We start from the raw sequence: 18,412 nt of genomic DNA on the forward strand, positions 1-18,412 counted from the left end.
CCCTATCTTTCAGGGTATAGGCAGGCAGGCTGAAGGGCCATTTGGAAGGCCAGGTGAAGAAAACGCAAGAGTCAAACATAAATTAACCAAGATGAAATTGTTGACAACGGTGGCATATGGTGTTTTGTGTATGGGGCTTGGAGTGGGACAAGGTGTTGTAATGTCACAACTGATCCCAAACGATCTGTAAATGTAACCATATTAGTTCCATGCCTTGTAGGTGCCAGTTAACTGTTGTTGGGTGCAGAGGGAACTTGGTCCCTTGTCACCTCCCCAGCTGAGCTGCATGCGTGGGAAGGTTAGGCAGCAGCTAGGATAGAAAAGGGAGAAGAGGTCAAATCTTGACCTGAATTGGAAGAGAGCCATGAAGTGGGCATGGCAAGACTGAAGGAAGAGAAGGACCTGGGCTGAGGAGGCCGAGCAGACAAAGCTGCAACTTTGTACGGCATGTTTGATCCCAAGGCTGCAATTATCATGATATTAAAAAATATCATGTATATTCTCCTAATTTACACAGATGCACACACATATATAATATAGTATTATGTATGTGAATGTATGTATTTATTCCGATTTTTTAAATAAAATTTTGTTAGCATTTATTTATTTTTGAGAGGGAGAAAGAGAGAGAGACAGAGCATGAGCGTGAGAGGGGCAGAGAGGGAGGAAGACAGAATCCAAAGCAGGTTCCAGGCTCTGAGCTGTCAGCATAGGGCCTTGAACTCAGGAACCATGAGATTGTGATGTGGGCCAAAGTTGGGAGCTTAAAGAGACTGAGCCACCCAAGCACCCCTTACTTCTTCTAATTTTTAGTATTATTTTTAATTTTAGAGAGAGATAGAGACAGAGAACAGAGGGAAGGGACAGAGGGAAAGAGAGAGAGAGAGAGAGAGAGAGAGAGAGAGAGAGAGAGAGAGAGAATCTTAAGCAGGTTCCACACTCAGCATGGAGCCTGACCTGGGGCTCCATCTCATGATGCTGGGATCAAGAGTCCCACACTCTTGCTGAAATCAAGAGTCCCACACTCACCTGAGTGAGCCACCCAAGCGCCGCCCCTTTTTAATTTGATTCATCTTCCTCCTGCAAATCAGTTAATTTGCTCCTAAAAGCCTGAAAGTATACTTTACCAGCTATGATTTTTTGGGTACGTATTACGGTAATTATGTGATATTTGATTTAGTCCTTGATTCACCACTCTGCAGGAATTATATTTTCATGTTGTCGATAAGGAAGCCAAGGTTCTGAGAGGTGAAGTGACTGACCCAGAGAAACAGAGATAGTAAGTACACACAGAGCCAGAGTTTGTTCTCAGGAATTTCTGTTTATCTTTAGAGTCTGGGTTTTTGCCTTCACTCTGTTTTTACATGTTAATGAGAATGATTGGATTTTGGTCTTTTTTTCTACTTGAAAATCCTCAATCCAATATTAAATAGAAGGGAAAACAATTTTACACTTTAAAGCACACTCTATCATGATACTTTCTCTGTTTGCTATTATTAATGGTGAGAAAACGTTATACCCAGTTACTGACTAAATTTAGCAAGGATTTTAGGAAAGGAAAGCTAAGCTATGCAAAGATCTTAGAATCAGAGGACCTGAGCTAACATTTTAGTTCTGCTCATTACAGCTGCCTGATCTGTCTCAGCTTTATATTCTTCTGTGAATTCAAAATAATAATGCTACGGTTCTTATGTGGTTTAAGTGAGAAAATGTATGGGCAAATGCCTGGCTGTGCTTATCATCACATGGTAGGCATTTCATAGGAGTTTGAGAAATTAGAAAGAAATATAATTAAGTGCTTCTAACTTCAAGACTTAAGTATAAGGAGAAAGGGTATGGCTTTGTTTGGACTGTAGTCAATTTGGGGCTCTGGTTTGTGCTTGGTGGTTTTACAGTAGGATGCAAAGGATGAGTTTGTTTACATTCAACTCAATCTTACGCATGTAGGTATGAATCTAGATCAACAGGGAACACATTGGATGAATTAAATTTAAGTATTGGATCTTATATGGATTTCCAGGATAGTTCACACTCTTATATAGATACAGCCTTTATTCTATTCTTTTCTTCTTTCAATTGCTTTCATGCAAAGACTAATAAATCCCTCCGGAGATTTCATGACTAAAAGTGAAAGAACCCAAGCTGGGCTGAGAAGTTATTCGTACCTGTTTCATTTCAACATATGAGCAGTCAGGGAATCTATGTTCCACGAGGATTCAGCCTTTGTATAACTTTATGGCTGTGGTTGCCCTAAGGTTGCAGTCTTCTATTTTGAGCCTGACATCTTTTACCATTTTAGTAGCACATTTTTTTTTTTCTTTCTTCACTTGAAATTCAGTTCTTCTCATCAAGTATATTGATTGAAAGTTTGCTCCCCCTTCTGTTCCCCATGCTGGGGCTGGTTGACAGAGGGAGGAAGCCAGCCACACCAAGTGAGGACAGCAGAAGTTTGGGAAGCCAGTGAGGAGGCAGAACCCAGATGGGCAGAAGAGAAGAGAAGAGAAGCCAGCATGGGGGAAAACCGAGGATTGACAAGAAGGAGAAGGACGGCGGGGTGCTCAGCCGTAGGTAGCCGCAAAGTTGCTAAAGCAGGAGGAGGGAAAGAAAGCAAGCCCTCGAGATTACTGCTGGAAGCTTGGCTGCTTCCCCAAGTGTGTTTTCAGCTGTATTTCAGTCCTCCTAGCTGCACTGGTGAGTGCTGGTTCCATCTTTTTAAAGGCACAGATCACAGCTTCTGATAGCAGAGAAGAGAGTTCATACAATGCTTACTTGCTGAGGTATTTTTAAGGATGACTCTGTTTCTGCTCCATCTGTTTACAGCGCTGGTGGGGATTTTTTCTCTTCTATTCTCGGTTCCTCAGTGTGCTGGTGAAGCCATGTTCGTAGTGGCCAAAAGACGCAGAGTCATGAAGTTAGATTTTAGTCTATCATACACTTCAGCCAAGTTGACCAAATAGAATTGGAGTCAACTGCAAAATTTTTAATTCTCTTAATGATGCCGGAACTTAAACAAGACGTTTTGTGTGTGTTTTTAACTCCCTTCAGCATAGCTGGCAGGTTACATAATACCCATTTGTCCTAAAAGTGGACATCTTTACAACAGAAATTACTGAAAAAGACATGGCAAACATTTCTAGCATCTTCCCAATTAATTGGTTGGTTTATTTTATAGTATCCTGGGCATTAACAACATTTCTGTTTAAAAAATAAAAAAAATACACCATTTTATGTCTTACAAGAATTTCTCAGCTATCTCTCACCTACATTTGAACCTTGTAAGAACCTCACGGTATAGATATTATCTTGGTTTTGCAGTGAAGTATCAGAGAAGTTGAGTACTTTGTCCAAGAACACACAGCCAGTAAATAAATAAAATCACATTCTGAATCTGTGGACACCAACTTAGGGGCATTGCTGTTTTATTTTATTTTTTTTTATTTTTATTTTTCCAACGTTTATTTATTTTTGGGACAGAGAGAGACAGAGCATGAACGGGGGAGGGGCAGAGAGAGAGGGAGACACAGAATCGGAAACAGGCTCCAGGCTCTGAGCCATCAGCCCAGAGCCCGACGCGGGGCTCGAACTCACGGACCGCGAGATCGTGACCTGGCTGAAGTCGGACGCCTAACCGACTGCGCCACCCAGGCGCCCCAGGGGCATTGCTGTTTTAGAGCACACATTTTGTATAGCTGTTTTTGGTATTCTGTATCTAGTGATATAGATGATATAGATATGAATCTGTTGTTCGTGCTGTAGTAATCTCTTGCCCTCTCGTTTCTCTCAGTTCCTATCCTAGTTTAACAACCCTATCTCTTTTTTCAAAAGAGTAATTTTTATTTTTTATTCTTATTTTTGAAATTCTAATTACGGTATAATTAACATGTGGTGCTATGGTAGTTTCAGGTGTAAAATCTAGTGATTCAACACTTCTCTACATGACTCAGTGCTCATCACGGTGTGTGTACTCTTCCTCCACCTGTTTCACCCATCTCCCCACCCACCTAGTTAAGAGTTGGGTTTTTTACTTGTGCCTTTTTTTTCTTTGTTTATTTTTGTTTCTTAAATTCCGCATAGGGGTGAAATCATACGGCATTTGTCTTCCTCTGACTGACGTGTTTCACTTAGCATTATACCCTCCCCCTCCATCCATGTTGTTGCAGATGGCAAGATTTCATTCCTTCTTATGGCTGAGTAATCTTCCATTAAACATATCTACCACATCTTCTTTATCTATTCCTCTCTATTAATGGACACTGGGTTGCTTCCATAATTTGACTATTATAAATAACGCTGCAGTAAACAGGGGTGCAAGTATCTTTTCAACTTAATGTTTTCATGTTCTTTGGGTGTATACCCCGTGGTGGAATTACTGGATCATATGGTGATTAATTTTAATTTTTTGAGGAGCCTCCATACTGTTTTCCACACTGGCTGCACCAGTTTGCATTCCCGCCAACAGTGCACAAGTTTTCCTTTTTCTCCACATCCCTGCCAACATTTGTTGTTTCTTATGTATTTTGGCATTAGCCATTCTGATAGGTATGATAGGATATCTCATTGTGGTTTTGGCCTGCATTTCCCTGATAATGAGTGATGTTGAGCATCTTTTCACATGTCTATTGGCCATCTGGATGTTCTTTGGAGAAATTTCTGTTCATGTCTTCTGCCCCTCTTGAAATTGGGTTATTTAGGTTTTTTGATGCTGAGATGTATCAGTTCTTTATATATTTTGGATACTAACCCTTTATTGGATATGCCACTTGCAAATATTTATATTCACCAGGTACAGAATCCTAATCATATGGTGTAGGCACAAAATTCACTAGTAAGAGGGTGCCTTGTTATTGAGAAAGTCAGAAATATACAAGAGTATATTGAGAACTTTATTATGTGCCAGGAAGTATTTTAAACCTTAAAAAGGAAACAGAAAAATGATTGCCTTACTATTTGAAAAATAATAAAGATCCCAGTTGACACCATAAACCACACACCAAGATGAAATCCAGATGGGTTAAAATGTAAATAGTCATTTAAGGGGCATGTGGGTGGCTCAGTAGGTTAAGCCTCTGGCTTCGGCTCGAGTCATGATCTCATGGTTTGTGAGTTCGAGCCCCATGTCGGGCTCTGTGCTGACAGCTCAGAGCCTGGAGCTTGCTTCAGATTATTTGTGTCTCCCACTCTCTCTGCTCAGAGCTCATGCTCTGTCTTTCTCTCTCTCAAAAATAAATAAACATTAAAAAAAATTTTTAATGCAAACAATCATTTAAAAAAGTAGAAGAACATGAATATTTACCTCATCTAAGGAGAGAACAGGAATTTTTAAGCATAAAAACAATGAAAGCACAAATGTCTATAGATTTGAGTACATAAAAATTGATTTTTGAATAGTCATAAATAAACAAAATGAAAATCAATCAACAAATGGGAAAATATTTGACATCAGACTAAGAAAGGCAGTCCTTTTTAATATATAAAAAGTTCTTACAGATCAAAGACAAAAATCACTAAGACTGAAATAAAAAATAGATAAAAAGTATAACCAGAAAAATTCAGTGAAGACAACATATAAGTGACTAATTTTAATGAAAAGATTTCAACTCATTTTCTAAGAAAAGCATCAATTCAAACAAGATAGCCTTTCTCTACCAAAATAGAATGAATGTTTCAAAATATATATTCCATTTTGGTAATGGTCTCATGAGATGGACACATATTGGTTGGGTTATAAGTTGGCACAAACCTTCTGAAAAGCACTTAAAAATTTTTTTAAAAACTTCAAATAAATTTGTACCTTCTGACCTCATAATTCTCTTTCTGGGAATATACTCTGTGGTTTTAGTAAAAAATTCAAACATATAATGTATATATATATATATCACAGAAATATATATATATCAATGTATATATAAATGATATATATATAGCGCTTTATGTGTATGTGTGTGTGTGTGCGTATATATATGTGTTATATATATGCAAAGAATTTTATTTCTGTATTTTAGGAAAGCTTTTTATATGGAAAATTTTGCACTAATATGAAAGTAGAGAGAATATGACAGTCAGTCTCTATGTAGCCACTACCTGACTTCAGAAATTATTAATATTTCTCCACTCTTATTTCATCTGTTTCTGTGTGCTTTCTGTCTCCAGGACTATGCTAAAAGCGAATGCAAGACCTCTTATTTTATTTGTGAAAACTTCTGTATGATAAAAGCTTTAAAAAGTTCAAAGGCTGCTATTAAGTTTAGGGTATTAAACAGATTGATGTTCACATTTCTTCATTGACTAAAGAATGTCTTTTAATAATTGCTTTGCTCACATTAGAATCTCAAAAAGGTCTGCACATTGCACATGTTGATATTACGTCTCTTAAGTTAATGTATAACAGTTCCTTCCCCTTTCTCTTTCTCCTGTTATTTATTTGATAAATAAACTAGGTCATTTGTCCTGTAGAATGTCATACATTCTAGATTTAGCTGATGTCTGCCTCATGGTATCATTTAATGTTTTTCTTTTTCTTTCTTATTTCCTGTAAACTAGTACTTAGAATGAGGCTTGATTACAGACAGGCTCATTTTCAGTTTTATTTTTTGGCAAGAATACTGTATGTGTGGTGTTTTGTACTTCCTGTTATATTATAACAGCATGCACATAATTTCTGGTTGCCCCACTTTCAGTGACGCTAAGATTTGTAGGTTCTGATGAGCCCTCTTTTATCAAAGTCCCTGTTGACTTTTTATATAATTTTTAGTTATAACATCTATTAATGACTATTGCCTAGATCCATTATCTCATTAGAATTTACAAAATGGTATTTTTCTAATTCTACCTCTTGCATTAACTGGAAACTTTTTATACAGAAACACTCCCTCTCCAACAGTTTGATTACTCTGAAACAGTTCATGCTGGAAAGACATCTTGATTCTTTCCCTTATTTATCAATTTTCAGAGGAATGTGTCAATGCCCCTGCTACCTTTATCCACATTGGTTCATTACAGTGCAAGCTGGTAACAACATAAAGGTCCAACAGTGGAAGATATCCTATGGTATATCTATGCTATAAATATTGTGCAGTCTTTAAATTTCAAAAAATATTTAATAACATAAGACAATATTCTGAATAAAATATTAACTGAAAAAGATCCAGAAATGTATATATAGTGGTGTGATCTAAATATTACCTAAAATGAATGCATCATAAAATACCATCTCTGCCTCAGATATTAGCATGATCACCATAGGATAGTGAGTTTTAGAGTCTTGCAAGTTTTATCTTTATTTTCCATAGACCCTTCTAGAAGATCCACTACTTTTATCCTAAAAGAAAATGTAGGGGCGCCTGGGTGGCTCAGTCGGTTAAGTGTCCGACTTGGGCTCAGGTCATGATCTTGAGGTTCGTGAGTTCAAGGGCTCTGTGCTGACAGCTCAGAGCCTGGAGCCTGTTTCGGATTCTGTGTCTCCCTCTCTCTCTCTGACCCTTCCCCCCTTCATGCTCTTTCTCTCTCTGTCTCAAAAATAAATAAACGTTAAAAAAAATTTAAAAAAAAATAAAAGAAAATGTAAATTTGTTTAAAAGAAATGTCACTGGATAAGTCGTTATACTTGAAGAGATTCATGGGATGCTAATCCTGGCTCCAGCTTTGACTTCTATTGTAACTTTGATTATATCTCTTTCCTACACCTAAACAAGTTTTTGTGCTGTTAACCAAACAATTGGAGTGATTTAAAATGTGCTCAATTCTGCAGATTCTGAGACATCTTTTTCATTAAACACAACACATAGTCAGTAGAATGGAATCTACTAAATTAAGCCATGCTCGACAAAATTTGACCAATTCAGGAGACAGCCGAACTAAAACTTCCTGTTTTTGTTGTTCTCCTGTGTGTGTGTGTGTGTGTGTGTGTGTGTGTGTGTGTGTGTTATCAACTGGTCCATAACAGAAAAACAGATGAGCCAAAGTCTGTTCTTGCCAGGGTCCGTTTAATATATTCTAAACGTGTTTGTTGCTTAGTTTCAAGATGAATGAAAGGAAACCAATACTGGCTTTGATTTTGACAAGTTCTTGGTAATCCCGAGAAAGTACTTGATTCTCCAGGGACCTCTCTGAGGCTTAGATTTTACCTCTATAAAATAGGGAGCAGATGGTTTCATTCATGTGGTTGTTTCCAACGTAATGTATATAAAACTCCGGGCATGGTCTTAAGAAATTAGCAGTTGCCCAACAAATGCTACTTTTCTCTTCTTGCTTCCTAAATAGAAAGGGAAGCAGTCTTTTCCAGTTTTACTCTTCTAATATTGGAGAACTGATCCTGGGGACAGGTTATCTAGATTCAAGTCTAGCTCTACTCTTGGTTTTGAGCCAGTGAAATAAATAAAGCTTTTGTGCCTCAGTTTTCCTTTTCTGAAAACGGGGAGAAGAGCGGTACCTACGTATGGGCTGCTATGCATAGTAAATGGGTTAGTAAATGCATATTGCTTAGAATTTTGCCTGGCACAGGGTAGGAACTATATGGGTGGAAGCTATTACCTTTATTATCTGCCTAGAAAAATGGAATTTCCAAGCTCAAGATTCAAGGTACTTCCCCTTGGATGATACATGAGATACACTGACCACTTCTTGCTTTTTTACTTCTCTTTTTCAAGCTCCTTCTTCCTTCTGTTGATACATTTAACACTTACAGCCACACAATTCAGATTTTGCTTAATTAGGTCAGGGTTTCCTCCTGTGATTATAATTGATCAAGATTATGTGATATTTGTCCCTTTTCCTTATCCTTTTTTGTTGTTGGTGTGATGGTGGTGATGGTGAGGGTGTGTGTGTGTGTGTGTGTGTGTGTGTGTGTGTGTGTGTGGTATAGCCCTGAGATATGGTAGCAGCCCTGGTGGCTGTGGGTGTAGTTGCAACTTTCCACACATTCATTTTATTACTAGTTTTTATTCAGAAATTTCTATAGATCTCTGCTTCTGTTATGGGTCATTTTATCAGCATATCTCCCAAAAAGTAAGCACTGCACCATGCTTATTGAGGGGTTTGAATGGAATAATCTAAGTTCTTCCAATATTTTGACAACAGAGTGTTATTAGACAGGTTTAGGACAGGGTGCTGAATGACTCAAAGATAGGGACAAACCACATGGCCATATTACTCAGGAATGAGACCACCTAATCAGTGCACAGGGCGCTCTAAATCCCACAAGGGAACAATACCCTCAGATTACATAAGGACTGTGTTAGAAAACATTTCTCACTCAAACTGAAGAAAATAAAAACAGATCCAAAGTAGATGTAAGGTAACTTCCATGGCAATAACCTAAGAGATAGATTTTTAAATGTGCTGCTAATGAGACAAAGATGTCCTTTCCATTAATTAATAGGCACTAGGATGTTTCTCAGTTTCCATCAAAGTGGTCAGCATGTGTACCCTAGGAAAACAGGACAGTAGTATTGCAACCCACCTATAGGAATGTTGTATTGTCAAAACCGATAAGAGTTACGGACATGGAGTCCGGAGAAATGAGTGCCCATGAGTAAAGCCTTGTCACTGGGCAGTTAGCAGTTCTCAGAGTAGACAGCAGTCTGTGTCTGAGGCCAGGCCCCTATTGTCTGGACAGAAATCTCTAGCAAGTGATAGGACAATCCACTCAGATATTCCACTGAGGCTATTAAGAGCATCTATGCCTAAGTGCTCTAATTCTGTGCTCACTAGGAACAGACTGAGGCATCCCTTGTTCCACTGATTGTTCATACCCAACAGGAAGAAGTGATTTGGGCACATACCTCGTGCCAGTAATCTTCTTAGATGAACCTTTTATCTGAGGCAGGTTGCACAGGGTCTTGTAGACCATGCTAAGGATTGGGGGGGGGGGGGCCGGGGAAGCCACTTGTGGGTTTTAAACAAGGAAGTGAGAGAAAATGTGGCACTATTTATAGATTTATAAAATATGAAATCAGAAGAAAATCATCTATTCAAACTATTTTAAATGTTAAAAGGAGAGTCACTTACTTTGCACTTCTGAAAACCTTGAAAACACTCTAAGATGTTGTAGAAGTCAGGGTTCTCCAGAGACACAGATCAATAGCATATGTTTCTATATATATCCCCAAACCTCAGTCCTTGCTCTTAAGGCCTTCAACTGATTGGACAAAACTCACCCACATCATGGAGGGTAATCTGCTTTACTCAAAGTCTACTGATTAAACATTAATCACATCTAAGAAATAGCTTCACAGTATCACATCTGGATTGGTGGTTGGCCAAACAGCTGGAGACCACACCCTACCCAGATTGACACATTAAAATTAACCATTGCTGACAGAAAGAATTTATGATGTTACCCTTAGTTGAGAGGTGACTTTGTTAGTTTAAGCAAAGTCAATTGACCATTTCTACTTTAGGGCTGCAATCAGTAAGAAAGAGGGCCCCTCTCCTTACCTGCTTCACACTTGAAGGGAGGCATAAAGTAGCAAGAGCATTTTATAACTGCCCCCCCACCCCGAAATTCAAGGTGACAAGTACCATTATTTGAACACTTCCCCCTTTTTTTTTTCCAATTATCACACGATCCTTTCATTCACAACTTTGTGATAACAGCTAAATACCCTTTAGCTTCACTGTGACATATTGTGGAACCCCATTAAATTGATGGTTTGTAGATTAATTGAGATTTTCCACTTAGAAAAAAGGAATGCCTCCATTTCTAATGAACAGTCTTTTCTTTTTACAAGGCAATGTTTCAAACCCCAATGACCAGGTGGAAAGAAGAAAGAAGAAAAGGGGTATTGGGATGGATTCTGGAAGCTTGCTAACAATCTTGTTTGATGACAGAAAAGGGAGAGTTTTCTTCCTGCTTTCTAGTTTTTAAAGTCTTTTCCTATACATTTTGGAGCCATGATGCTAAATACACCAACCTATAATGGTCCCACACTCAATACGGATCATCTAAAGTTGACAAGAAAAAATTCTACTTTCTTAGAAAAATGGACTCATTATTTAATTACATGAAAGTTAAAGATCACTTTGTGATTATTTGAAATAAAAATAATCATAACAATTTCCGATAGCATTTATAAATTTTCATTTAAACTCTGACTCTAAAACTCATTCCTATCAGGTTTTAAAAAACAAACATCCCCAAAGGCAAGTCATTTATTATCAGTTACTAGTGTCCAAGGCCAATAAACATGAGTTGGATTCCCACATGAACCATATAGTTTTAAGGCCCATGTTTTAGACTGCATCCCAACATTTTAAACTATGTCTCTAACCCTCTGAAATATCGTCTTACTCACTAAGGGGAATGGGCAAGAGGTGTGAGAAAATCAATATACACACATGCTCCTGTGAGAAAACAACCCAGAGTTGCAGGTTGTTGGGGAGTGGTAGTTGATAAAGGATGTCATCACCTCTCCATGGATGGAAGTAAAGGAACAGCCTCTTTCTGGATGCATCACATTCGTTCTTTAAATGAAATTTCAACTTTTTTTTAAAACTAGCCAGGAATAAATTTATTGTGCATATCAACGTACACAATAAAAGTTGTTATTGTTGGTTACCAGACTTTTAAGATCTTTTTCTTTCTCATATATATATTAAAAACATTTTTAATGTTTATTTATTTTTTGAGGGAGAGAGAGACAGAGTGTGAGGGGGGAAGGGGCAGAGAGAGAGGGAGACAGAATCCAAAGCAAGCTCCAGGCTCCCAGGTGTCAGCACAGAGCTGAACACAGGACCCGAACTCATGAAACGTGAGATTATGACCTGAGCCGAAGTTAGACGTTTAATCAACTGAGCTACCCAGGAGCCCCAGTCTTTCTCACTTATATTACTCACAAATTCTAGAGAATGAAATGTGAACTTTTAACTAATTTTTTATTAAATTATTTATTAACTTTATTATAATTTTTAGCAAATTTATTTAGATTCATCCTCTCATCCTGACTATTACTCATCTATATGCAGCATTTGTGTAAATGAATATTCTTCCTTTGTTTATGGGATCCAACCAATAATGGTTCCATGGTGACACTTGTGCGGTGAATTAGGAAATTTCTGTGAGTCTAAGATTTATTGAGAGCTCTCTGTGTGACCAACACTGAGGACAAATATTCAAAGTAGCCCCTAGCCCTCAAGAAGTCCACACTGTCATGGAACCCCCAGGTAAAGGAACATTTGTAAAACATTTTGATCAATGATATAAAAGAGGTTTCCTCCTGTGCGTTTTCTCACACCACCCACATATACTTTGTTGTAGACCCAGTTGTTTTCACCTGTCCATACTCCTTCTCTAACAGGGCCCCAATTTTCCCCGGTGAATCATGCCTTCCCAACTAGGACCTGTCATTTGAAGTGTACCAGACTACCACTCAAGGTGACTAACCAAGGAGCAGGTATGTGACCCAACATAGGCTGACACTCTCTCCCAGGATCCTGTATCCTAGGGAATGTCTTAAGAAGGGAAAATGATTGGAGGCTTCATTGCCATGCAGTATCTGAAGAGATTATCCAACCTGCCTTTATGACTGGTGAGGCAGTCATTGTGTGAGAAGTCTCATTTTTTTCTTTTTTTTCTTTTTGGTTTTGTGAGGTACTTCATCCCATATCTTTCCAATAAATTCCTTTCAAAATGTGGTTTACGTTGTTTGAAATGAAAGAAACTTTGATATGGTATCATTCAATATGAATAGCTCTCTCTGGCCCTCCTTATTTTGGTCATACCTCATATATACTTCATCCTATTTTCTGTCATTCTCTACATTTTGACTCTAGGGCACAGTGACTGCCATTTGGGGGAAATTCGTGGCCCAAGTGAGACAGACCTAGATTCTCCCTTTATTACATTAATCACATTGGGTAGGAATCTGAAGAAATATAATCTGTACTATCATTTCAAACTATCATTTGAAGAACTATCATCTACCTCACATATATTACCTCATTTAATTATTACAGTATTTCTATGTAATAGGCATTATTCTCTCCATTTTATAGTTAACAGAAGTTCAGACAGGTTAAGGAATTGGTCCAAGGTTACATAGCGAGAATGTATCAGAGCTCTAATTTGAACTCATACCTACCTGAGCTCAAAACTCAATTTTTCCTCGAGGCTTCTCAGCTACCCACCCCCGAGATATCACAATTTTGATGCGTCAACACATTACTTTATCTTTGTGGGACTTGGTTTCCTTATCTATAAAATAGGAATGTGAAAACCTACTACGTCGTATAGTTGTAATTACTAAATGGGATAATGTAGAGAAAGCCTTTAGTTTTTATAGGTGGCCAAAAGTGAATGCTTTCTAGCTTAATTTCCAACTTTGATATATATATAAGTATATATATATATAGGTGTATATATATATAGGTGTGTGTGTATATATATATATATATAGGTATATATATATATAGGTGTGTGTGTGTATATATATATATATATAGGTGTATATATATATATAGGTGTGTGTGTGTATATATATATATAGGTTGTATATGTATATTATATATATATGTATAATATATATATCTGGATCTTGGAGATTATGGTGAATTCAAAATCTTGACCAAACCAGTCATTTCCAATTATCCCTTAACCAACTTCTCCCCAGAGTAGCTGAAAAAATTTAATTCTATTTTTCTCTCCTTTCTCCTCTTATCCCCACACCTTCCCATCTCCTGGAAGAAATGCTAACAAACAATGAAACTCTTATAGTAGGACGTCAATGGTAAGGCCCATTGTGAACTCAGACTCTGCATAAGTGGGAGATGGTCTTCAGTACCTTTGCCTCCAGCCTGTATGTGTTTCTTATGTCATTTTTTCGTTTAAAAATGTAACTCATTTTTTTGATAATACTTTAGAGTATCTCTAAACTTTGATCTCTAAAGTTTTTAGCTTGAGAAGGAATTTTCAGTTTAGTAGTTGAAAAGAATAGGCCCTCTGCCTCAGACTTTTGCCATTAGGGTTAAATAATACACGACACTTGCCGTGCACAGAGTAGGCACTCAATAACTGAGCTCTGATTATTATGACACATTTATATTTTCAGTATTTTGAACATAACCGATGCCTAGGCAATGTTGGTTGTATTGACTAGAGTAGTCCACAGTAAAAAGGTGTTTCATGGAATAGATGAAGAGTTGAAAAGAAAATATTTTCAGTTACACAATGTTTAAATGCACACTGAGGGACATTAAATGAAATTCAAAGTAAAGTTCTTTTTCAATCTGGTCCACTTTTCTGGTGGCAAATTAGAAAATACTGACTCAAATGAAGCTTTTGGTTTTAGCCTCAAGTTTAAGTTTTTACTCATTTTCCTTATTACCAGGAAGCAGTATCTGCATTGAGCGAGTATGAGGAAAGTCCTACTTTCAAAATATATGTGTCATTTTTCCCACAACTGTACATGAAGCCCACATCCTTTCCTTCTGACCAAGGTGATGGTCAAAACACCCCAAGAGAATATGTATTATCAGCATATCTTTTATAATACTTTTCAAAGCGACATGTTGTGAGAATCAAGTGCTTAGGGCTGGTAGATGCGATATCACAAGCCCATAGCCCTGGGAGCATCAGATACTTATGTTGAGTTATATTGGGTTGTGGTTTGAGTGGCTGGAGGAGGGGCAGGGAAGTAGGAAAGCTAAAAAAAACTTGGAGGCGGGCATGTAGAACACATTGGAGCTAAAGTTAAGGCAAAAGGGAATAACCGAAAGCATGGTAAATCAAGGCCTTTGGGGGGAAACTGCAGAAGGGGAAAAACTTATAAACATTAAGACCTATGGTGGTGCGGCAGCCAAGGATGGGAATGGGTCACAGAGCCAGAAGTTCAGAGATGGGTAAGGACTGTGAGGATGTGTTAGAGTCAAAGAAACCTGATGGCCTCAAGTCCCATTGTGTTTGCATATCACCACTAAAACAGGCCAACTAAAGACTCTGGGACAGAGTCCGCTCGGCCATATGGAGGAAGTCTCATATCGGTTTTAAAGTGATGAAAATTTTCATAAGTAAGAGGTTTCATTTTCTGTAATAATATCTTTCTGTACTACCTCCCATCTGAAATCTATAGCGGGGGAAAAGAAAAAAATTGGAAGAACACAAGAGATCTACAGCAGTCCATCTCATCTTAATGGTCCTCCCAAACTTTGCTCCCTGCTCTAGCAATAAGGAACACTTTACCGAATATAGCACAGTAGGGCCAATTCTGGGGATGGTACTTTTTTGCAGATTGACATTGGCAACAGTTATACAAATACATTAAAAAAATTTTTTTTAATTGTTTATTTATTTTTGAGGAGAGAGACAGAGTGTGAGTGGGGGAGGGGCAGAGAGAGAGGAAGACACAGAAACAGAAGCAGCCTCCAGGCTCTGAGCTGTCAGCACAGAGCCCGACCCGGGGCTCAAACACATGAGCCGTGAGGTCATGACCTGAGCTCAAGTCGGACACTTAACCGACTGAGCCACCCAGGCGCCCCACAAAGACATTTTTATTTCCATTTATAACTGATGGGGATGTTGACTTATTTAAAAAATAGAAATGGAGTAATATGCTTCTATTACTTATTAAAAATATATAAATTAGAGAACATGGTTTTAAAAAATATGTTACACCGCATTTAGGTTATTGAGATTTTAAAACATTTTCACCATGGGCCTGACCCACTGCTAGTATTCATGTAGTGGCAAACATTTTTAATAGAGAGGAGAAGAACATGGGGGATGTGGAGGGGAGGCAACTCAGAAGCAAGTGGTATTTTACACTTGAACAAGATACAAAGTACTGAGGAAAGATTCTGCTGCCTTCAAATGTGTCATTCTGTCGGATTTCTTTTGGATGATGTTCTTTCCTATCTGAGAAAAGTATTTATTGGTAGCTACCCAAACTATTCCATTGGCCTTTTAAAAATTTTTAATTGTGAAAAATCTAAAGCATACACAAAAGTAGAGAAAAATGTATAAGTTCTCATGAACCGATCATCCAGCTTCAAGGGTTATACATATTTTTGCAATCTTGTTTCATTTTGACCCTCACTTTTGTGTGTGAGGAGGGCCTAGAGCACTTGAGCAAATTCCAGACATTGTGTCATTTTGCCCATAAATACTTCAGTATGCATTGCTAATTAAAAGACTGTTTTATGTACAAACCATGCCATTATCACAACTTAACAAAATTAACAATTTTGATATATTCAATATATATTTCATATAGCCAATTCACAATTTTAATATAGTCAATATATTCAAATTTACATCATTATCTCATATTTTAACAATAAGTTTCCTGTGTTATAATTATGCAAAAATAATGTGAAACGTCACTAGAAATCATAAAAGCCACTTATTTGAAGGAACATACTAATAATATACAATGATGGTGATGACAGACTTGTGATCTATTATGGTAAAAATAATTATTGTCTCCGGGATTAAGCTCAGAAAATCCTTAGTTTTAAGTTGCATAATACTTTAGAGAGTCAATTTAAAAGTTTTGCTATTTACAAAAAATTTTTTTAAGTTTTTATTTATTTATTTTGAAAGAGAGAGAGAAAGAGAGAGAGGGAGAGAGAATCCCAAGCTGTCAGCCCAGAGCCTAATGTGGGGCTCGATCTCACCAACTGAGAAAACAACCTGAGCCAAAACCAAGAGTCAGATACTTAACCGACTGAGCCAACCGTGTGCCCCTAAAAGTTTTTCCTTTTTGATTTTTATAGTAGTTGGCTTCCTGAGAATGTTGGATAGATTATTTTTGTTCTTTTGCATTGCTTTCCATTTTATAATATTTATTTTTCTGGTTATGAAAGTAATTCATGTTCCTTATAAAAATGTTGGAAAATCAATCATAATTTCATGACCCAGTGATGACCGTTCAATATCCTGGAATATTTCCTGCAGTCTTTGGTGCGGCTATTGTAACCTACTTTTTACAATTTACATTTTATTTTATGCATTTCCCAAGCCATTGAGCAACAATTATTATTTTTAAAAATCTTTGTGTGAATCTATGACTACTCCATGGCATACGTCCCTAAAATGGAATTACTGTGTTCAGGAGTATGAATACTTGTAAGCTTTTTAGTATCTATTGCTTAATTATCCCTCAGAAATTATTTTCCTTTTCCAGAAAATGAGCACTAATTTTAATTCAACTTCATTAGCATGAAATACTAAAATGCAATCTTTTTGATAAATTGATGTATGAAATACTACATGTTTTCTTTTTTTCTTTTAACTTTCTGTGAGAATGAATTATGTTTCAGTGTTTTTTGAAATATTTTTTCAAATGTTTATATCCATAACTGTAAGTTTTTGCCTATTATAATGTGTGACCAACTTTCTCTTTCAGGGCTCATCTCACTGAGTTGTTAATATTTTGTCTATAGTGAAGATATAAACATTTTGTGTGTCTTATGTTGGTAAATATTTTTCTTTTTCTTCTAATTTCATTTCTTTTTTCCTAAAGAACTTTTACATTTTTACAGTTAAGCCTATCAATGGCTTTTATTGTTATTTCTTTCAAAGATTTTACTTAGTCTTTCCCATTCTCAAATAATAAATATATACTCAAATTTACCTCTGTCGATTTATGATTTTTAAAAATACTTTATCCTTCATTCTCTCTGAATTAACTTTAGGAGTATGGTGTGACGAAAAGCACAAACAGGACTTTTGCCAATTATTTCATTTTCATATCATATTAAGGGATAACCTTTCCTTTCCTTATTAATTTTTTTGATAGTAACTTTATCAGATACTAAACTTTTTTATCACACAGTAAGCTTTTTTTTTTTTTTTTTTCACACACTAAACTTTTACCTCCACTTTGGCCTATAATGGTGCATTGATTTACAAGCAAATGGGCTGTCTACTATTCTCTTTCCTTGGTAGATTGTCCTTCATTACTTTGAACGTGGTAGTCAGTGAAAATGTGTTGTGTGAAATAAGCGATTAATGACTCATTAATATACCTGAGAAGGTATTAACTTTAAGTTAAATAAATGTCTGCTTTGACTGTTTTAAATATTTAACTTTGGGGAAAAAAAGGTGCTGAGCCTGATGGGTTTTTTAATGACCCTGCCATCTTATGATTCTTCCATGTAACTAACTTCCATAGTTATTTACTAAATCGGAGCACCAAGCTAGATTCTTACGGTCCCCAGGATCAAGATTAACATTTGGATCTAAGGCTTTTTAACTCATCATCCAAAGCAATTGTGACGCAGGCTGGTATTTCTGAAACCCTCGTAACGGGCAGACATCTTTTGCAAAAAGACCTTTGAAGATTGCATTGTGTCTTATCAGTTCAGCAGGATATCCATATATACCAACTAGTTCTGGACTAGCTCAACAAAATTCTCCTAAGAATTTGCCTCTGGGGCTTCTTTCTTAGCGCCCCCCATCCCCCGTCCCGCTCGCGCGCGC

The 18,412-nt window shown here is 37.1% G+C and overlaps 1 long non-coding RNA gene across 4 annotated transcripts in view; it reads left to right on the forward strand.

Annotated features, from left to right (window-relative positions):
- Positions 1-18,412, forward strand: part of LOC121034527 (uncharacterized) — a 132,444-nt gene that overhangs the window by 92,611 nt on the left and 21,421 nt on the right. The gene's annotated exons all lie outside the window — the stretch shown is intronic.

The sequence above is a fragment of the Herpailurus yagouaroundi genome, unplaced genomic scaffold (assembly GCF_014898765.1).
Source record: "Herpailurus yagouaroundi ecotype Mexico unplaced genomic scaffold, PumYag 160, whole genome shotgun sequence".
NCBI lineage: Eukaryota > Metazoa > Chordata > Mammalia > Carnivora > Felidae > Herpailurus > Herpailurus yagouaroundi.